We start from the raw sequence: 24,467 nt of genomic DNA, 5'->3' as shown, positions 1-24,467 counted from the left end.
GTAAGTACATTTTGCAAAGATAGATTTTGACAAAATTTTACAAATATATTTTTTTAAATACACAAAGGTACGAATTCACAACCTTCCGTTTGAGAAACTGCCACTCTATGACCTGAGATGTGCCGTTCCTATTATTTGCTAATATCCAAAACGATGTTTTTGGTCTCAGAAGTCTGAATATGTCGGCTGACACGAGCAATATACTAACAAGCAGTAGGGATGGCATAGCTCAGGTGGTAGAGTGGCAGTCTCCCAAGCTGAAGGTTGTGAATTTGTACCTCAACACTTGTTTAACTTAAAAATAAATACGTGAATTAATACAATTTTGTCAAAATCTCCCCTTTCAAAATTAACTTTAATTTACTGAAAAATGTTTAAATAGTTTTTTTCATGCGAGAGGCAAATTGGCTCGCACACACTAAAAATTTACTCCGAATATTTTACTCTCTTCCAAGTGTAAATTTTACTCTGTTTAGAGCGGGACAAATAGACACGTATAAATTATTTTCTTTTTTTAGAGGGCAGGGGTAATATTCTGAGAAAAAAAACTTGCAAATTTACAATTTTTTTTACAGCGAGATTATAAAGTGGCAAATTTGCAACTATATAGTGGCAGATTTGCCAGAAAAAAACTCAGAAACTTACGAGAAATACACGTAGCGTAGCTATAGTCGAATCATATGAGGATTCGTTGGTGGTTAATGGGACACTGTTTATAAAATGAAAAAGCAGGATGGAGACGGATTCATTCTTAAAATAAAAACATTACTCGTCATTCACCGCAGCCAGAGCGACAACAATTCCTGATCCCCTATCAGCTCACTAACACTATCCAATCGGATGCTAGCATACCATGGGTAAATGCAAGTGAATGACGGAGAGCAGGAGATTCGACACATCAATTTAGATACTTGTACAAAAAAATAACAAAATGTATGAATGTGTAAATAATAATTCTGGAGACATAAATATACATTTGAACAAAAAACGTAAATGCTTGATCGTCTGGGTGTGGACCTTCGCAAAGTGGCCAGGGGCCGTACACAATGGTTCAAAGAACGAATGCTTAACATGATATGGTTAATCTATGCTAAAGCAATTACTATCTCCTTATTTGGAAATGCGACCGAAAAGTATTGGCACAAACAGTCGAGTAGTACGCTACGTGTTTTTTTTCTTTCAAATCTGCCACTTTATAAAGTAAGTGGTAAATTTGCGAGTTTATAAAGTGGCAAATTTGCGAGTTTTATTCTCAGAATATTGTCGCCCTCTAATATATATATATATATATATATATATGCTGTCGTAGTTTCATCCCATAAACCTCAAAAGACTACAAAAAAAGTAAATTATTTCTGTATAATGTTATTTCAATACAAATTTAGTGGACAGATTTATACCAAATTAAAAATGCTGTTTTACAAAATACAAAAACATATGAATTACTGTTAAATTTGTTATAATTCAAAAGCACCTCTTATTTGAATCTCTTTGTATTGTTGTACATTCCTAATAATTTCCCTATACACCCAAGCAACTTTGCAGGATTTTGTAATTATTATTATTATTTTTAAATGTCATATGGACTGTATTAGTTATAAAGTCACAATAATCCCAGTTTGTGACACATTGGGGTTCAAATGTTGCCCCCTTGTGGACAACTGGAACGCATGTAAACTGACCATTTGCTATACTATGCTATTTAATCACACAATATAGCATAAATAATCTTAAAATAAAGGAGCTGTAAATGCTCAACGCTAACATCAATTATTTTTCTCGCTTAGAAGAAATAATGTGTTCATGTGTAAAGACTTTAAAAAAAAGACCTCTTCTCCTTTAATCTAAAGTGAGCTGTATGGAGAGGAAGAATTGCCATCTCCGCAGAGCAGGAGGTGAATGAGAAGTCAGACTTTTCACACCCACACTGATCTGCGCACGCATGCACACACACACGCACACGCACACACAAACGAAACGCAGGCATTCTCTATGCTAGCTCAAGCGTGATATCCACCAGACGATGGAGAGGTGCATGTATGTGTATGTGTTTAGGCGGGAGACTCATGTAACAGAGCCTTATCTCCCCCTGTCTATTCAATGTCTACAACATCAACAGCTGGAAGGCAAAGCCATGAACTTTACTTTAGGCCAAAGTCAGTTGAACTTAAATTAAGATGTCTTCAGTATTTTTACCAAATGGCGGCCTTCACTCTTGGTCTTAATTAATCACTAAAAGCGTACCAAAAAAGACCTGGTTTGCAAGTAGTGAGCAGTTATCTCAATTCATTGACACTGTAACTAACTAAAATAGCAGACAAAATTAGCAAATTGGCTAAGCAGACTTTGAGAATTACTGCTCCACAGTATTAAATATGATTTTACACAATGTGAATTTTTGTAGTCACTTCAGTGCTCACTCTGCAGCAATATGTCCATGCTCATAGTACGTTCCAGAAAATTACACTCTTTCAGATTTTCTCCACCGCATGTACCTGTGTGTAGCCGGCACCTAATTACTCCGGTTAGTATGCATGTTCTTGATTAAAATTTATATCATTATTAGGTGGTTTTTTTTGTTTACAAATGAATACCTTATGCCTAATCAACACATTATCACCACTGAAACTGAGTAATGTGCTTTTACACTATAAGAGTAAATTAAATGTACAATTTTATTTGAATAATTTAAAAGGATTTAAGGCAGGTGTGTCCAAACTTTTTTGTTTCAGGGCCGCATAAAAAAAAAGGATGAATGTAAGGGCCAATTAAAAACTCTTTGACTTTAATTTATTTAACACGCTAAAATCAATAAATCATTAAATCAAGCAATTATATATTGTTTATGTTTTTAGTCACTTTTCTAAATTGATTCATAACAGCTTTTAATAAATAGTTAAGGGATTTTTTTCCCAGATTTTGGGGTGGTCATTAGACTAGAAGCACCCCTGCACTGTACAGCAGTTGAATCCCATCTCCACATTCATAACCAAAACATGAGCAAACTGTATCATCTGACTATTATTAAAACACTATTATTATTTGAGGATCACTAATGTGTTCTTCATAAACCGGAGAGCAGAAAGTGGAACAAACTATTTTTGACTGTAAAATTGAATTTTCGAATCTTATTCACAGTGTTTTGAAAATAAATTGTGTTATCATTTTATTCGTAAAGAGGTTATTTGTATCTTTAGCATTTAGAAAAGCTTATAGTATTAACTAATGAATTATTATTGGTAGTCTCAGTTTTTTTTTTTTTTTACACCGTCCTCCTTTTTTTTCAAACTGGACTTGTGGGCTGTGTCAAATGTCACATTTAAGTATATGACGAGAGCAGCAGAAAAAAACAGATGGTGTGCCTCAAACGGCCCCCGGGCCATAGTTTGGACACCACTGACTTAAGGTTTCAGTTTTACCTACTAAGTGAAAGACCTCTAGATAAAAATAAGATAGTATATGCATTGGAAACTGAGAAGTAAACATTCCTACTTCTGCCGCTGGCCAGGATTCTTTGTTGAGGGAAGGTTGAGACAAATATTGGTGTGTTATACATCAAAGGCCAACACACGCAAGCGGAGTAACGCCCTAAACGAAAGCCGTGTAAAAAATAAACACCAGCCTTTGTTCTGACAGCTGAGGCCTGTCTCGTCCATGATTAGAGAAAGACCAAGAAAAGAAAAGGATACGGGTGTGCAGGCGACGTAATGAGTGGCCAACTTAGCTACGTCTAATTCTGTATGTGTAAGAGTGAAACGACCGGAGGGTGTCAGTCAGCAGTGACCCCGTCGTCAGGAAATGTTACTGTGGTGGGGCTGTGATGGTGGCACGACATAGCTAATCACAAATTGCTGATTAGTTCTTCCGTGCGTGATAGCTGCTGGCGATGGCGTGTTGCTGCGGAGAAGCCTTTTTTTTTTTTGCTGTATACAAAACCAAATTCAATTCAATTCAGTTACATTTTAGTTATACAGCGCCAAATCATAACAGAAGATGCAGGTCTAGAACATTCCTCACAAGAGGAAGAGCAAGAATAGGCTAACCAGGTTTTCAAATTTAATAAATGGGATGCTACAATTTTGCTGAAAAAAAATAATAAAAAAAAGCAAAAATTCTCACTAGGAACAAATGTAGTCAATCTGGTTGTGTTATTGTGGGAACGCTGAAACATTACCACATATGTTAGTGTGATTTTTATTCTCCACACTTTTTTCAATACTTCCAATTTACACTGTTCAAATTACGACTTGCTTCAAAAATTCACGCTTCCCGAGGTATATATCATCTGATTCCACATTACATACAGTAGTCACACTATTTAACGTTAAATATCAACTTTTACCCATTCATTTTTAATGGGACTGCCATTGAACTATCACTTCCATACATATAACTTATAACTTATCATCATTACCAGGTGTCTGATAATGCTCGTGGCACAGTTGGTAAAGTGCATTGGCCAGTATCCAAGATAATAATAATTCCATAATTTATCTACATAAGCATTCCACGCGCATTCAAATCTTAGCATTCAGCTATTAGCATTCCCACGCAATTTTTTCAGAAATTGCACTTAGTCTAATTACTTTAGCTAATGCTAAATCGATTTTTTGTTGACTTTTCAACAGCTGTAAATAAGGCAATGCACTCACCATTATCCTGCATTTTTTGCTTGGTCCCGGCAGCTATTGGAAGCCGGCTGTGCCATTTACCCCGCGCCGGTGTCGCATTGTAACATTGCCGCTAGAAAAGCTCAGCTTGCACTGGGTTTGACTGCCGACTGAAGAATTAGGCTAGCAGGACTACATTTCCCATGATTCTTAGACACGGAAGAAGGAAGAAGTTCTGGGTCCGATACAACGACAACACGCCTGATAGTGATTTAACAGTTACCGTCATTGCGTTTTAATTGGTTTATTGTATGAATTGCTATGACAACTGTGGGATTGACATGGTCCAAACAATTGGTTTGCTGACTGGACTAAAAAAAACAAAGAAGAAGAAGAAGAGGCAGAGAAGGTCACAAAGCAGAGAGCATATGCCTGTGAGTGATGTTTTATTTTGTATTTGTATGCGTTGCTGCTCGTGTGTGTTAAAGTAGCGGTTGTTTAAAGGGTTAAAATTTCCGTTACGTTTATGCTAATTGCAGTGTATGATGTATAGCATTATGTTAGCTCTAAGATAGTAAACCTTCGACAAAACTGCATGATTTGATTAACATCTTGGTGTTCAGATATGCGATGCTTAATTGTTTTATTTGTCAGTTTTACAGTAAACGCCAGCTGGATTGGGAGTGACAAGAACTTCTTATTTGGAGAACTAATGTGATTGTCTTCCGTTTCTTGACAGCAAGAGAGTGAGAACTGGAGATAAGTAATTCAGTTTTAGTGTGAATCATTTTAAATGTTTTTAAAGCAAGTGAGAAGGGTAAGGTAACACTCTCTTATTTTTTTTTTAATACAGTATATGTTCTCCAAATGTATTTCACCTGGGTCTGTAATATTTCCCAATAGTAAACAAGGATTCACTGTGGGATTTTTTTTTTTACCCTCACAATGACCTTCACTCAAGTACTAAAGTTAAATGGCACAAAGAAAAATCATTATATTTGGGAAAATTCTTATCTAAAAACATTCTCCTGCACTTAAAAGGAAAATTAAAAGCCTAGGGCAATAGAGCCATTACCTCTTGTCTCATATCTGTAGTCGGATATGAAGAACAGGCCACATGCTATTTTGAGATCTTTAAGTATTTAATTTGGGAAAAAACAACAATGTATCACTCTGTTCAGGTATATTATATCTGACCACTCTAAATCAAACACAGGTGGATGAACTCCCTTCTTCCTTTGCCTGACTTCCAACGTGACCCTTCCTTTCTTCTCCTCTATCAATCTTACTTCTTCCACTCTATACACCCCCCACACACACGTCATTGAAGGGTACGCCAGAGAGAAAAACAAAGAAATACATTATGGTAGAATGAAATCACAATCACACATTATTGATGTTCATAGAAAACCTGTAAAGATAGAACGTGCAACATGTTTTTTCACTGCATCAGCTTTGGTTTTACTTTAGAAAAAGCAATGATCAGAAGTTGAGCATGCAGATAAAAGGTGCCTGTAAGTTCTTTATTTAAAGAAAGAAAGAAAAGAAAACACATATATACAGAATACTATAAAATAATCTCAGCCCAAGCACAGATTCTTCATTAACTCAAATCGTGTCACATGATGTTTGTTCCTCATCACCATAAAGCCCTTTCTCCCATTTATGTTATGTAGGCTACAGAAGAACCATTTTTGAAAAGCACAAATATTTTCCAAGCTGTTGTTGCTTCTGAGTTCAGGCTAAACATTCCACATCGAAGGCCATCAGCTCAGACAGTGCCCTGTCATGAGTGGTGTAGAAATGGGGTGAATGAGATTGTCACAGACATCAGATATTGAACCAACTGTTCTCCAAATGCTTCTCAAGGCTAAAACCTTGATGATCTGCGCTACAGTCTGGTCTTTTAGGTCAATTTAGTATCAAAACATTCAGACATGACACATTTTTAAGTTTGATATACGGATTCTCATTCAATAGCATGAGAAAGTGTGTCGACTCAAAACCTTTCACCATTAGTTGATTTATATTACTTAAATTGTGGGCTGCATGGGGTTCGCATGTAAGCCTCACAGTTGGGTTTGAACACAGGTTTGAAACTCCATTCAGGCCCTCCTGTGTGGACTTTGTTCTCCTGCGTTTGTGTGGGTATTTCTATGTACATCGTAGCTTCCTACCACATTCCAAACACATGCCTTAGGTACACTGAAGACTCTTACTTGTCTGTGGGTGGGAATGTGTACGTTCATCCTGTAGTGGGCTGGTGACCAGTCCAGGTTGTGCTCCGTTTCTCTTGTCTAAAATCAGCTGAGATCAGCTCCAGTGCAAACTTAATCAGGATCAGCAGTACAAAAAAAATGGATGAATGGTGAAATTTAATTTTGTATGTTCGGGACGAATAATGCATAATGCCAAATATCGGCACCGACCTTTTTACCAAAAAAGCTGGTATGTATCTTACTAAGGGGTGAATGCTTGCAAACATAGCGAATTTAGGGTTTTCATCACGATTTGTAAGATATTCACAGACAGTTTTTACTTGTCGCAAAGACATTTCAAACATATTCAGACAGTTTTTCACTTTCCGCGAAGATCTTTTGAAACCTTTTACGAACCCTGCCGGAAACCCCAAATTAGCTATATTCGCATGCATTTGTCGCTTAGTGAGATACAGGGAAATTTCATTTATGGATTTATTTAAATTTCCACTTTATAAAAAATGCTGACACTGGGAGCTCCCTACACTTTGTACTTTTTAAATAAATAAATAAAATACGAAATTATGTTGAATTTTTGGAAAACTTTATTTATAGTTGAAAACTTTAGGGAACAGCCATTGATTTTTTTTTTTTTTTTGTTGATCAGGGGCAGACAAAACAAGTTTGACAAACCAACTATTTACTTGTTTAGTTTCTTAACACATGCTAATGACTCTTATAATAAAAATATGTATGTTTGAATTTTTACATAACTTTTTTTCTCTTTTACTGCAAATGAATATCGGCTTGAAATATTGGTTATCAGTCTCCTTGTTTACTAATAATCGTATTGGTGTTGGCCTTGACAAATCTATATCGGTCTACTGTATCTCTAATGTTCATTGAAAGCTAATGGCAGATTTGTGACCTTTGCAAAAACATTTGCAATTTGCAAAGTGTAACTGTACATGCCGTTAATTTATGTATTAGGTCAGCTTTGTGACAGATGACATTTTTTATTTCTTTTGCACAACACTTGAAAGAATAATTTATTGTGTAATCTTGGCTACATATTATGACAGATCCAACACCAATATTATGACACTCTGGCTGGAGTGTGAAAAAAAGCCTTTCATTGCTAATGAGACGAGATACAGCGAGAAACTTTATACCAAGATTTTCTAATCAGCTGTATTTGCATTACAAAAAATAACAATAATAATAACAAAAACAATGAAGGAAAAACACATTTGATACATAATCTATGTAAATGCATCAGCCTATGACAGAAGCCTGGCAAGCATATCCCTTTTGACACACTTCTGAGCGGCTGTTACACAGAGTGTTATGAAAACATTTCGAGTATTTGATGGATTGAGAGGAGTTTGCTCAAACAAACACACACTGTGTCAGTAGTCCTTCACTTCAGCCGGCGGGTCATTTAAGAGCACTTTTCTATGTACAAGGACAGCAGGAGGGGTTCAAATCTTAAACAGGAGTGGGAGTCAAGAATTTAGACTGAAAAAAAAAATCATGAATTATGGAAGGACAAAAAATACTGTAGATAGTAAAACAGAATAGCAAAAGTGTAGCCCTATCATTTAAAGCATCCAAAAATAAGGTTAATTGTTGACAGAATTTGTAATAGTAATAGACTGTGATTTTTTTACATCAAGCTAATCACAATGAATTTATTACATGCATTTTACAAATGATGCTGTTAAAATAAAAAAATCTAACTTTCACGATCTATTTATAGGTTTTTGAGACCAATTTCATGTCAATGTCATTTTAACTTTCAGGGAATTAATATGACAGCCATAATTCAGTTAAAATAAGTGCTGCAGCTGAAGCAGAAGAGCGTTTAATAAAAATCACTGCGGCTATCACTCGTCTGCTACATCCTGACCTAATTTTATCTGTCCCACTGGAGCTGTTGACACTCAAAATGTTCCTGATAATTGGTACAACTAATTCTACAATGCCCCTCATCGCCCCCAATAGTCCTCATCGCGTCTTCCTCATTGCTGCCGAGGCCAAAGGCCTCATGGGAACCGCCTATCTCTACCCAGTGCCCTATCAGATTGTTGACACAAACAGATATTCTGGCAATGAAAATATTTTGCTTCCCCTAACGCTGACATTGGCCTACATGGTCCGACATCTTTCCCTCTGTTGGGGTAAACAGCTCCCGTGTAGTGTGTGTGCGTGTGTGGGAGGATATAAATTCTTGTGGGGGTCTGGATTTGCTGACAGGTGCATAAAATACACAGCTCAGCATACTTGATATCACTGATAATGATGAGTTTCTAAGTCGGTGTGGTCATAGCTTGCTTAAAGACCATAATTTAAGAGTGTGAAACCAGAGCTAAATGACACACTATGCATTTTTTCAGTTCCCACATATGTAAAAGTGATCAGATACAAGGCGATGCAGAGATGTGTGTGCATCTGTGCATTCAACAACACTCTTGCCTTTTGTCTTTGATGTGATAGAGGTTTACTGTGATGCAAGAAAGCAGGGAATCTTCACCCAGCCAAGCTCCCAAGGTATGGGCACAGAAACTGTAATGTCACTGTTGGGGCAAAATTCCATGTGGCACATTTGCAGAAAAAATAGGCAACCCACTTATGTTTACTTGGTGGTTTAATTTCTCACTTGATGGGTGGAAATGTACTCCAGAAACCCGACTTTTTGTGCAAGCAATTAAAAAGTCATTTTGTAGAATAATATGCGGTCTTTAAAGGCCAACAAGTCCTCCAACAATTAAGGCAGTTGCGTGCCTCTCTCTCTCTGAATGCAATGATGTAAGATGGGCCAAGGTTAAGTATCTATTTCACTAATGCTGTATGTCTGTACAGAAGAACGAAGGTCAGTCAGGTGAGAATAGTAGTTTACTTTATTATTCACTTTGTTTGCTTTTTTATCTTGCACTTGACAAATACTCAATATATTTAAATTAAAACTAATTATAGTACTACTACTACTACTACTACTACTGCTACTACTACTATTATACTACTACTAATAATAGTAACTAAACTAAAACAAAATATTTTTGTCACAACAAACCTGCTCTAAGAACAAAAACAAAAAAAATCTAAAACAATTTTAAACCTAATACGCACCAAACTGGGAGTGCTGCAGATGAAAGCAAACCAAAATAACATGGTAGCAAGAAATCAATTAAATTCAATGATAAGCCACGCATGGCTTTGGTTGGAGACTCATGGGGGAAGGGATGAGTAAAGTGAGCATTTTATAGCTGCAAACTAGCCCTTTAATGTATAATTTAATATTAATAATAATAATATGGCCGCATAAAGAAAAACTAACATACAAAAAACAACAAAACAAAACAAAAAAAGCTATCTATCATAATTGATAGCCATCAAAGAATGTTGGACTTTGTAGAAAGACACGTTGGAATCAACCCTTAAATGGAATTCCATGCAGGCAGAAACCTTGTCAAATCAAACCACGAGCTTGGTGGAAATTGCCAGTTAATGCTGGTATAGTGTTTTTGCTTATCATGTGTGACACATCAACAACCTTTTTCACCATCAGCTCAATTCTACATGCTCGTCCATTTGACTCTTTGTCTTACCGGATGAGCACAATGCTGATGCATAATCGGATTTTTTCCTACTATTGCTGTTATCTGACTTCATTTAACTTGGCTACTTATCAAGGGCATGAAAGGATGTTATTATTGTAATGTTTTAATTTTAATTTTAAATACGTTATTTTCCGTGACCAGAACCAGAGAAGACCCGATTCTTGTTTGTCTGTGAAATGTTACCCTGTTCGACATTCCTGTGTTATGTGGGATGCGTCAGGAGTGACAATTGACAATCCCCCATCTGCACTTAAACCAATCAAGGCTGACTGTGATCAGGACGTGAAATGGAATGACAGCCAATTAGGAAGGGACCTGAAGCTCGTGCCGTTACTGGAGCAACTGCTTGTGTTGAGTAACACGTGACCAGGAGACCAGTGTAGTTACAAGATACTTTTATTTCTTCAAATGACTCTTTCCTCTTCTTCCCTCTTACCTCATGATGTGTGCCGTGTGTCTCTATAAGAGCAGTAAGATGCTGCGTTCTTCCTTGTAATGTGTTGGCCCCTCATATTTTAAAAAAATCATTTCAGATGTTAAAAATGTCTTTCTCAGAAACCAGAGGTTGCTTCAACTTTGTCTTATGCAGTCCATCCAACACTTCCCCTTGGAGAGTCAGCAATAAAAACAAATCTGGACCTAAGCGGTCAAATGCATCAGTGGGACAACATGATTATTTTTACCTAACACAGGAAAGAGTCCTCTCATAATAAACGAAGGGCGAGGTGCTGACAGATTGCGTTAACCTCAATCTGAGTGAAAGAGAAGGAAGCTCGACCATCTCCTCAATGTTCTTTTTTTGATGTTTTGCAGACTGATAAACACTATTTTCGTTTGTTGTTGTTATTTTTTTGTAATAACTCTTGGAAACTGTTGATGAATTAAGCCACTTGATAAATGTAATTGTTGGGTTTGCCTCAATCTGTTATAAACTTAGACGGGCAGCTTGGCATTTTTGATCATCATGTATTTGTGAATGCTTTTAAATGACCTCAACCTAGTGCACGTGAAGGCTCCTGGGTTTCACGTATGTTTGCTCAGTCTAATGCTTTACCAGCTACATCAACAGTAATTTTAGTGCAGCAAGTCACTGACAGATGTTATATGTGCAACGGTGAGTCAATCATACCTGATTCCAATAAATAAACAGTGAGCATATGGTCACAGTATGTGTTGATAGAGCATCTGGTGTGATAATCTCACAAGGCAGATTTTGAGTTTGACTCAAGCAACTGATGACTCACTGATGGATCAATCAGCACCTCACCGTATAGGAGACGCCGGATATTTTTAATCTGTGAATTATCGTTGTAAAAACTCTGGTCCAAGGACATAGGATACAGGTGTTTGGTCTTGCTAGAGGTCTGAATTCAACCAAAGTTAAATTCAGAAGTATTCGGACAGTGGCAGAGTTTTATATTATTTACACGTGCATTTTGTTCATCAGTAAACCCTATGCATATTTCATGAATATGAAAAAAACCATACATTATGAAATGAATGGAAAATATAAACCCTTTAGCAATATAGCAATGTGTCTTTTTGATAACAGAACGCCCATCCCTTGTCCCACATGGAGCATAAGATATTTGGTCTATTTAGAAAAACATTTTTAGTTTGGCTCTTGGTTTAAAACAAAACAAAACAGAATAATGTGCAATTAATGGAAAATCCAATCCAAGAAAAAAAAGAGGAAACATCACACTGATGAACTTGTGGACTTGGCGGCCGGCCATTGTTCTGATGAGTGTCCATTAGGAAATGGACTGATTCCCTCTTTGAGATCGTAAACCAATTTCCTGAGGCTTGTCAACTTCTTTGATGAAGGCTGGTACTGAGAGGTTGCGTGTGCCACTGGGTTGCCAAGGTGACGGGACATCCTGAGAGGATAAACAGGAGATGAAGCTGATCAAAGAAAGATTAGAACCCGCTTTGCTCGAATGCAGTCTGAGAAGAATGGCACTAAGTGGTGTGTGGCAGCACTGCCCTTTCAACCTCTGTCATTTATGGAGTTTGTATTGGAACTGTGACGATATTGCAGAAATTAAATCATAATTACAATGGTACCTTCACTGAAGAGTTATTTATTTCATGATCAAGGTTGTAACTCTATCATAGCAATTTTTCCTGCTGAACTGAAATGAAGTGCCATTATTAATTCATTCTAGCCCCCAATTTTTGTAACATAGTTTTAATATAAATAAAAGTAGCACTGCATAGTAAATAAGATATAAATATAGAAACATATTAAAACACAACAAAACTAGAAAGTACAAAAAAAAACCCGGTTTCATTAATTAAGCTGAAAGTCACACAGTAGTTTTGTGGTGCATTCGGTTGTTGATGTGTGCACATTAAACAGGGGCGTGGTGAAGTCAATGGTGTCAGGTGCTCTGACTCCAGTTCCAGTTGGCTATTTTCCCAAATTTTTTTTAACATATGTGCCATGCTCCTTGCGAGTGTTTCCAATTTGTATTTGTGTTTTTGACTGTTCCATTCAACAAATCCAAAAGTGTATTGGTGAGTGTGGCTTTCCACTTTTTCCCCCCGATTTCCACACGGTAAATTCTGTAGAATAAATTTGACTCTGTTTAGAGTGGGACCAAATAGACTCAGTTTTAGAGTAATATTTACAATTGGAAGAGAGTAAAATAAAGAATTGGAAAAAAAAAAGTCACTCAAGGGTTGAGGAAAGAACTCACGACCTAAAGCTCGGGAGACGGACGATCTATTCCCTCAGCCACACAGCTCCTGCTGTTTGTTAGTATATTGCTCGTGTCAGCTGGAATCTTCGTAATTCCAAGAAAAAAAATATGTTTTTGTTCTCTTGAATATAAGCAAACAGTAGGAGGGATATAGTTCAGGTGGTAGTGTGCCAGTCTACCAAGCTGAAGGTCGTGAGTTTGTTCCTCAACTCTTGAGTGACTTTTTTTTCCAATTCTGTATTTTACTCTCTTCCAAGTGTAAATATTACACTAAAACTGAGTCTATTTGGTCCCACTCTAAATAGTGTCAAATTGACTCTAAATAGAGTCAAATTTACTCTACAGAATTTACTGTGTATAGAAAATCGCTAACAAGTTAGAATCGTCCAATACAAAACTGTAAAAAACTAAAAAACAGCAACATAAGATTACAAGGTAGGAATGTGTATTGTTGTCATTGCAATGCCTTCAAATCAGCAGTTCAGTGAAACCTCCAAAATCAAACACAATCATTTTTAGGCCAGCCAAAGGTTTCCAGAGCATTATTTTTCTTGGTCGACACTTGTTGAACAACCAGTTGTTCAGATTTCACAACAATTTATCCTACAACAAATAATGTAAATGATAATAATAAATTCCAAACTTACAATGTAGCCATAAGAAGATCTTTATTAATTGCACGGAGAACATTTAAAGCAACATTTAAACTAACATTTAAACTTTTGTTTATCACTCAAGCATACAATCCACTGTAATCATCATCATCATCATCATCATCATCATCTCCATCTTCGTCATCATCACCAGCAGCACTACAACCAAGAAGGTGCAAGCTTGCAGGTACGACCACCATGGCCAAAAGAACAAAACAAAAAAACACTATCTTAACTTCAATGTCAAGCGAGCAGGGATTCATGAAAGTCCCATCTCCGAGTTGCCTCATAAAAAAAATAAAAAAATAAAAAAAGCAATTTCCATGTAGTTATAGAACCATGCACTCTTCTGTTAGTAGATCGTTTTACTTTGTAAAATGCAATTTAGATAACTAGCTAGCTTGGTAGAACGCTAGAAAGACAGACAGAACGTTTCCCTATGTTTATATTCCATAACCTTGTCTTCAGTGACTTCTTTCTTCCTCCCACTCAATCTAGGACTTTGGAATACCAGTCAATGATACGGTAAAAGGCTGGAGAAGGTCAATGTTAATTCAACTATCTCCAGCCTCTTCATTATCACACTCGAGAGCTCTCTCCTGAGTCCTTGGGCTCATTATCAGACATAACACCTGGCTGCATACAAAAAGGACGAGCTCTCAGCTAAATGGAGGTTACAGAATTAAAAAAAAAATGTTCCAGAGTAAAAGCTAAATGATGTAGAAAATGAATTTTTTTCTTTTATTTGAACACCATATGGTGCACATAAAATGGCTGTATAAGCACACTCCATTTACCATTTCAATTTAGAATCATCCATCCATCCATCTATTCATCCATTTTCTACCGCATATTCAGGAAGATTTGAAGACTGAATATTGAATATAGATTTTGCAAATGATACCTGTACCTTCATGAGAGTATTTTTGACTTCTGATGATATTCTGAAGTTTTTTTTCCTTCACTTTGGTGCCACACTCAACCCTCCCCACAAATGGTCTCCTGAGATCCAACTACACCCGCAAGAGATGATAGTGAGGTGGTTGAGGCCTCATCACAACATTGATCTGCTCATACATGTCCAAGGACAAAGACCCCAACACCTGTGAGTGCATAGGTCGAAGAGGGGGTGGGTGGGTTGATTGGTTCTGTTTCTTTAGGTATATTTCAAGATGTCGCAAGGTAGGAAGTGTGTGAATGTTACAGAGTCATGCATGGTAACCAAGCCAAGTGTTTGTAGGTGTGTAATAGGATGTGTGTGTGTGTGCGTGTGTGTGTGTGTGTGTGTGTTTGAAGCCTAACAAGAGGGAAATGAATGAGAAAGTGTTGAACGCTGATACCTTTGGATGCATGTGTGTCTGTGTGGAGGCGGGGTCAGAGTGGGTATACACAGCTCTCTCCACGTCACTGCCTTTCCATACAGTCCAGGTGTGCATTGGAGTCTATTGTCACCCAACTGGACTTATCAGCCCCTCTTCTTCTTGACAGCTACCTGCTCTTTGATGTCTGGGAAGTCTTTCACCCTTTTCCTGTGAGGGTCAAAGAAACCTCACACCGACACACGCGCGCATAAACGCACCTGCACGTGCACACACAGACATGAAGAAGCATGTGCAGAAATTCACACGGACATGCAAGCGCTTTGAGGGGAGTCCGAGAAGAAGAGAGTGAAGGCAAGAATAACAAAAGAGCAGGAGGGGAGGGAAGTACAAGTAAACATTTGCTCTATCAAAAGCACACGCTTTAAGTCAGCTAGTAGCATGAAGCTAATGACAGTGAATAAGTGACTGTGGAATAGTTTTCTGGCTCATATAAAACCGATAACTTTTTGCAGTATGACACAAGTTCTGGACTCAGATTGAAACTTTTCTTAAAGTATCTCACTGAGCTGTGAAGGTTTGCAAGTGTTTGCTCATGTAGAAAATTGTGGGAGTTTTTTTTTTTGTTAGGTTTTGTTAAAAGGTGGCAAAGTGTTGCAAAATGTTGCAAAGATGTTCCCAAACAGTTTTAACTTGTGGCAAACAGTTTTTCTGGTTGCAAAGAAAACATGTTAAAAATGTCTTTGTCACAAGAAAAACTGTTTGCAACTTTTGTAACTTTTGCCCCCTTTTGCAATTTTTTAGGAATGAGCCCTGACAAAAAGCCAAGATTTGCTACATGCTTAACTACTCGTGACTCGGTGAGATACGGGTTTTATTTAAGGGCTCTATTTTTGTAGATTGAGAATTTGGGCGTAAACACTGGCGCAACTTGCCCTGCGATTGGTTGGCAACCAGTTCAGGGTGTACCCCGCCTACTTCCCGAAGCCAGCTGGGATAGGCTCCAGCGCCCCCCGCTGTGAGGACAAGCGGTTAAGAAAATGAATAGATGGATAGATGGACTGGCGCAACTTGTTTTCGAGCAGGTGCAATCTTCTTTTAGTGTGTTTCTGGCGGACTGAGGGCATTTACTTTTACACATCCCCTTTGTAACTGACAATTTGGTGGCTGAAAGTAGAAATTTTGCAGCTGTTGAAAGCATGTCTAAGTTGTGGCGCAGGTGGTGTAATGCGATTTTGGTGTATTTGATCAAGGTGCAGGCAGACAAATCTATTCATTGATTACATTGTTATTATTATCATCTTTAATATATTTTCAAAATAACTCTGTGCCCAAGTGACCACTAAGTGACAACTAATTGACTAACCAACTTTACATCATCTACAAGTTGCGATCTTCAATTCCTTATAAACATACAACTCCAGCAGCGGTGAATGAGAGGAGCAGCTTCCTTTGGTTGGGAAGCAAGTCGGCTATGTTCACGCCCACCATGGCACAAACGCACACTTCTCACTACCTGCATCTGCGAAAATACCAAAAGAGTGAACACTCTATCCATGCGCACAGCTAGACTGCACTTGCGCTAGACTTGCGCTGGTTACTAAAAATAGGGCCCAAAGAGTTAATATGCGTTTCAGGATTTGGAACACACCTCTAAAGTAAAACTAGTATGAAATGGGTTTCATTTGGGGTTGTACAGAATTGAATGAATATTTTCAGGGGGGGAAATAAACAAATGCAATATTAATCAGAAATCCTCTGGGTTAATGCTCCACATTAATATACTGTAAATAATGCATTTAAGCATTAACTGGCTGCTCCAGACATTAGAACACATTGTTGCTTTATACAATAAACAGTAGTTGGTTCAGCTGCTGATGAGGAGAAAAAGAAAAGTCCCTTATGCGCTTTCAATCACAGGCTTTTTGTTACTATATACTAGTGGTCCTTAACCTAGGTTCGATTGAACCACAGTGAGTCAGTCTCAGGGGTTCGGCGGAGGTCAAGACACACACATGACTCTTATGACATGCCCAGTTTGGCCATCATTAGCTGCTGGTGATCATGCTACATTGCTTGGCAAATCTGTGCTGCAGGAAATTTGGTGCTCCTTAGTAGTCGACTTGTGACTGTTGTGATGGTACATCGTGTGATTACTTTATTATTATAATCCCTTCATACTAATGAGGTAAAAAAGAAAGTAATCTGACAAATATGTGCAATATGAATTCACACGTATAACGGAATGTTTGGTGTTCCACAGGGCTCAATTCTGGGGCCTCTGCTGTTTTCATTCTATCTGCTGCCCCTGGGTTCCAGCTTAAGAAAGCGCTGGTTGTTTGAGTGATGGAGTGAGTCAGCGTCCTAAACGAATGATTTGCAATGCCAAGTTGAGCAATTCTAATTCAACACAACTAGCTGTCTGGCAAAACTAAAGTAACACTTCTTGAAGCTGCATGGAGATGGGGAGTACAAGAACACAACGCTTTCTTAATTCAAGGTGAAGAGAGGCAGATTTGATGAAAAGGCTCCTCTCCCTGTTCATTTTGTTCATCAGGAAACCCCAGGAACCACAGCTATATACTGTATAGATTAACTATTTACTACCGCTTGTAAACACAATTATGTTTTGTCTACTGTGACACCCCTTCCCGCCTCTCACGGAGCTAAAGTCTGTGATTATTTTCTTAGTGCTCCTGATGACCCATGATGACAGATGACAGACTGTCAAGAGGCTGCACAAACAGCTTCAGCAGCACTTTCACTCACTGTTAAAATCACTTTCTCATTCACTGTTTGACTGTGTTAACATATGTCTTGAAGAAAGTATTTTTCCATTATTATTATTATTATTATTATTATTATTATTATTATTATTATTATTATTATTATTATTATTATTATTATTATTATTATTATTATTATTATTATTGTTATTATTCCATCCATTTTCCGAACCGCCTATTCCTCACAAGGATCTTATTATTATTATTTTTTAAATGTATCAGTAATAAAGAGTATTATTGTTATAAACATCTAGTTGAAAAACGATTCTCATTTATACACAGTATTGGATAACAATATTACATACATTTACATGACATTAAAGGGGAAGTCAACCCCCCGCCCCCTCCCCGCAAAACATCTTGACAATAATATGTTCTTTGCAGCCCCACTAGTCTAAATACGGTGTTCTGGTTAATATTGTATGAGTGGAATATTAATTAAGTGGCAAAATCCAGCTGTTTTATCAATATCAGAAGGCGGCCAGCTCAGCTTCAGAAAACAGGTGAGCTGTGATTGGTCGTTGCCTGAGCCCCGAGGAACTGTGATGTCATCTTCAGTTGACAGCAAGTGGCAAAATGGCCGCCCCCTGAGATGGATAAAAACAGCTGGATTTTGCTGCATAACATATTCCACAAATGTAATATTAATCAGAATGTCATGTTTAGGCTAGTGGGGTCACATATAACATTATTGTTAAGAAATGTTTAAGCTTGACTTCCCCTTTAAATGTGATGTGAGTTATCTAATTTCCACTTGTTGAGGAGAGAGGGGGTGGTCCTCTGGTTCAATTTTACGATTTGACCTTTGGGCTTCATGGTGTTGTTTTACACATCAGGTTAATTGGTGTCCCTTTCACCGTGTGTGTGTGTGTGCTAGTCTGTACGTGTATATATGCATGTGTGTAATAGTGAGTCTGCGTGTGTGCGTGTATCAGTCTGTATCTATGTCTCTCTCCCTCTCTCACCAGGTGCATATCAACAGTAGGGAGCTTTTATCCCAGGCATATCCCTGAGAATGTAGGGAATTTCTCCCAGACACTCCTGGTCACACTGCCCTGGCAGCTCCTGCTCACTCACTCACTAGCATGCACACATGCACGCTCCTTGCACCACTTACACCACCCCCGCCCTCCCAACACAATTGATAGACACAGCCCAAAGAGCAGACACCTGGCTTTACATGCACATACACCCACACACCCCCTGGGGAACTGCAGGGATCAGCAGGAACACTCTAGAGAAACAGGAGAAGACAGAAGGAACCAGATGCAAGATAGCACTCAACAAAAACGGACTGAGGAGGGGGCCAAAGGGGGGTGCGCAGTGAGGTGTGGGCAAAATATGTGACAGAAATAGAGAAATAAAGGCAATTGAAATGTCAGTCAAAGCAAAAAGTGTCAACTTGTAATAATTAGAATTATTATTATTATTTTTACAATTTGTTAAATGGACAAAATCCAGTACGGCACAAGCAATATACAAAGTGAACTAAAGTAATTTTGCACCCTGAGAGTCAAGCCATGAAAGTGTTAACAGTTTGTCCATGCTTGTCAGCAAGGGTGCCGCCTACCTGTCATTCCGGAGTTAACACCACCTGAGTGTTTTGTCAGCTTCACTTCCTCTCCTTTCTACAGCTTGCCAATCAAACATCCACCACACAAGCCGCACTTGAGAGCATGCTGGGTGTGTGTCTCGACATCTATTTGACAGTGGTTTCACAACCCGAGATTCTCTTGGGCTCCACGCTAATGAGATGAAAGCCAAGTCACCATCGACTAGTCACTAATGATATCATTGTTTTTTTTTCTTCAGTACAGTACTTTGATTAAAGGAGTGATTCCAGCTCAAACCCCAAATTTACACAAAGTACAAGTGACTTGGAGTGAGTGATGCCCCGTGTGGTGTGATGCATTTCCAACCTCTTTCTCAGCCTTCTTGCACAACTTGTCCACATTCTGGGCCCACCACAGTAGTTGGTTCTTCATTGTGGGAAATGATTGAAAATCTGACTGGAGCCTGTTTTTTCCCCTCCCCTTCCTTGGTTCGCCCTCATCTGCCAAAAGCTGCACATTCAGAAAGTGAGGACAATTTAAATCAATTAAAGTGACAGACTAATTTTATGTCTGTTGAAGTAAGAATAGTCAACTAGTCGATTAGTCTGGATATTAGTGTATAATTTATTTGGATAGAGACCACAGAGAACGAGCGAATGCCATAAAGCACGCAGACACACACTTACAGTTTACTATCCAAACACTTCGGGCATAGTTCCAGTATGTGCTCTTCTTCTCTTCTCTCCAACTGTGTCTGCACCTTTGGGGCCAAGGTAAACACAACGTGTGTTTGATGCAGTCACATGTCAGCATCTAAATCTAGGACAGACCCCCTCTGCCTCTAATTCTGCTAGTAAACACAAATTTGAAGGCAGTTGCAGTACGTGCGTATTGATAGTGGTGACATCCCAAAATGAAGGATTACAGCTCTGGCTATGTACCATAATTGTTGTGGGCGATGCCATGACAATAGAACATTATTGTTTTGCTCATAAAAAAATATCACCTTTCAGATTCTTCCAAAAATTAAAAAATCCAGATCAAGTCTGGCCTGGAAAAAATAAAAAAATAATAAAAATAATAATAATAATAATAATAATAATAAAATGTTTGTAAATGAGAATTAGTTTTCAAACATTTTCCCTGGCTAAATAAAGGTTACATAGATAAAGGTTACATAAATATATATATATATATATACATATATATATATATATATATATATACAAAAAAAAAATAATATATATATATATATATATATATACGATTGACACGATTGATTTAAGGTTGTGCATGTGTAAAATAATGACAACCAGGTAAATTCCTTACACTTGCATTGCTAACCTAAGCTTTGTTTGTAAAAAAAATTGTATTACTTTGGTTTGAATGAAAGGTCCACAGAATGACCAATGGTGATCATGAATGATCAAAAAATTTCATAATATATTTAAAGGAGCATAACGCAAGTTACAGAGTTTTTGCAGATTTGCGACCCCTCTGGCGAAAAGTGGAATGGAAGCCAGCGATGTGCACGCGGCCAGAGGCGTGCACTTCGTACCCGAAACCCTCATCATTATTTGACTCTACACGACATTAGGGGCAACAGCCATTGTGCAACAATAGTGCCTTGTGTCTATTATTCTTTTTTTTTCAAACATGTGTGGGTGAAAAATATGGTTATTTTAACACTCCAACTTGCGTCGTGTACCTTTAAGTATACAAAGTTATTGTATAGAAACCTGTGTAAAAAATAATGTAACCATTGCTACTTGTGTAAAACTGTTGGACAGTAATTGGTTAGAGTACATAAAGATAAATACAATTGTTAAACATCGGCCATTTAGTCGATGTTTGAAAGGCCATAATGGGCCATGGTCGGGCCCTTATTATGAATTGCTAAAATGTGATGCATCATAACGAATGAGTGCATGTAACATTTATTTTAATCAAAAAAAGAGAACGGAATTTGGTCAAGACGACAACACGGAGGTCTCCAGCATGTGAGTGACACTGTCGCCATGCAGCTGTGTGCCGTCTCTTTCAGTTGACTGGTCTCTGTTCCACAGAGAATTCCTCTGTGGCTCTCTAATAGACAAACACCCAGCTATTCATCCGCTCAATCTGGACCTGCTATTGGTTCCCTGGGACTTGACTGGGACCTCCTTCTCCACACTCATTACACCTAAGGTGGTTGTGCAAGGGTGTAAGCCTTGTGCCATAATCATGAGGGAGATGAGGTTTGAGTGAGAAGCCATCAATCCAACATTTCTCCTTTATTTAGATGCACAGCGGAAGCAAAAAGAAAAAAGAAACAGCTGAATGAAAATCCTGGCTGTGTTCAGAGGAGGACAATCTGTCATGTTTTATGCTGTGGTCTCTTCCTGTGGTTTTTGAGTGCCTTTAGAAAGCGCAACTTTGGAAACGATTATGCATGTTCAGTTGTTTTAATCCATAAAAATGCTGTTGGTGGAGTTTTCTTTTGACCTTAGATGCTCCTGAGCAGCTTTTTGACACATGCTTACTTGCATGAAGAAGGAAACCGCACCACTGGGAACCCCACACTCTAAAAACAGTTGGGTCAAAAACAACCCAAATTGGGTCCAAAAGGGACCAACTAATCTTTTTGGGTTATTCAATTAGGCCAAAAAGTTGGGTCAAATGAATAACCCAAAAAACAACCCAACCAATTGGGTTGCTTTGTGGGTTATTCATTTAATTTTACCCAACTTTTTTGGGTTAAATAATTCAAAAAGTTGGATCCGTTCATTTTTCACCCAATTCAATTGGGTTATTCAATTGACCCAAAAAGTTGGGTTAAATGAATAACCCACAAAACAACCCAACAAACTAGGTGGGTTACTGATTTAATTTGACCCAACTTTTTGGGTTAAATAATTCAAAAAGTTGGATTTAGGTTATTCAAATGACCCAAACAATTGGGTCAAATGAATAACCCACAAAACAACCGAACAAATTGGGTGGGTTATTAATTTAATTTTACCCAACTTGTTGGGTTAAATAATTCAAAAAGTTGGATCAGTTTATTTTTCAGCCAATTCAATTGGGTTATTCAATTTACCCCAAAATTTGGGTAAAATGAAATACCCACAAAACAACCCAATTTTTTGGGTTGCTTTGTGGATAATTATTTATTCTTACCGAACAGTCTGGGTTAAATGATAATTCAAAAAGTTCATTTTTCACCAATTTCAGTTGGGTTACTCAATTAACCCAAAAAGTTGGGTCAAACAAATAACTAACAAGACAAAGCAAAAAAAATAAAAAATGGTTGATTGGAGATTATTAATTTAATTTGTTTAATAACGCAAAAAGTTGGGTTGGTCCATTCTTGACCCAGCTTGGGCGATTCATAACTAAACCATTTTTAGAGTGCACCACGAGACTCCATTAACAAGAAACTCCAGTCATGATGTTCTCCATCCATGGATGAAAGGCGGTCTCCACCATGGATTGGTTGCCTTTCATTCCTTAAGTGGGAATTTAATTAACGTACACACACACACACACACACACACACACACACACACACACACACACACACACACACACACACACACACACACACACACACACACACACCCTACACCCCTACACCCCCCCCCCCCCACACACACACACACACTTGATGCACATTCAATAAGTTCCGGTTTTGAGGGTCTGATGGAGTCCTCCAAAATCCCCAAACATGCATGTTAGGTTAATTGAAGACGCTAAATTGTCCATTGGTGTAAACATTAAATGTGAATGATTGTCTATAGTCATCTGGAATGGGCTCTAGCTCACCCACGACCCACTAGTAGTATCAAAAATGGATGGATGGATGCTTCATAGAGTTCCAGAGGGAACTGAAGAAGGAACGGGTTAGTGGGAGGTTAGGGAATAAAAGACAGCGCTCCATCACAGAGATTTGTACTGGCAGCGCTCCGACAGGAGCTCTCACAACATGAAGAGATCGGGGCACCAGAGGAAGTAGGAGTCAGCCACCCTCGATCATCAATCACCATATGTGGTGCTGACAGTAATCGTTCGCAGACAAAAGGGAAATTTGCTGGATACCAGCGGCAACAACATTTTGGCTTGGAAAACTTGGTAACATAATACTTTTCTTTGACTTTATTTATCCATTTTTCCTCCCTTGTTTCCTTCATATCAGATTGGATGGTAAAACTGTCACGTAAAAACTGAAGCATACTCAGTGAGTGAAGAGTGTAATTCATAGCAGTCATGATAAATGAAGACGAGTGTCAAATAGACTCATGGAAAAATAAAGCAAAACAAACTGCTCTGCCAGCATGTTCGGATGTTTATATTCTTCAATTTGTGGCTGCCAGATAATCCTACTGAGGTAGCGCTCCTTTACCAAAGTTTTTTTTTTTTTAATCTAGGATCTTCATTAAAAAAAAAATCCTGCTAGTATGATAAGCATACTTTTACATTACTTATATTTGTATATATTTATTTTATCATATAAAGTAATTTTCAATAGTAACTTTCCAACCTTATCTTTACTACCAACTCACACTTGCTGGGAGAGAAAAGATTTAGCTTTTTACCTTTATTTGACCTTTATGCTACTATTTATGACTACAGGTGCAAACAAATCTGCAGATTAAATTTTTGAAGAAACATCATTAAATGATAAAGATACTGTATAATTCTAATATTCAAAAAAACTATACTGCTCCCAAAAATTATGAAGAAAAAAATCCAAAGACGTTTCTTCAGCATTTACAAAAGAACTTCGGATGTCCATTATTAAGCGTGCTAACGCACCTAAACAGGAACAGGGTGAATGTACGAGAGGGACAGAGGGGTGAAATTAAAGAAGGGAACTCCAGGACTTTGGCTCTGCACCGAGTGCTTAACAATATCTCCATCATCATCATGTCATCACTCAATTAAAAGGTTAGGCATGTTTATTCTTTCTATTAGCAAGATTTACAAAACATCAACAAGCACCTATTAGTGAGACTCACTACCTCCAGGCAGTCGCAGCTAATTG

The sequence above is a fragment of the Leptonotus elevatus genome, chromosome 7 (genome assembly GCF_054856555.1).
Source record: "Leptonotus elevatus isolate MCC_2025b chromosome 7, RoL_Lele_1.0, whole genome shotgun sequence".
NCBI classification, from domain to species: Eukaryota; Metazoa; Chordata; class Actinopteri; order Syngnathiformes; family Syngnathidae; genus Leptonotus; species Leptonotus elevatus.
This window is presented reverse-complemented; position numbering follows the sequence as displayed.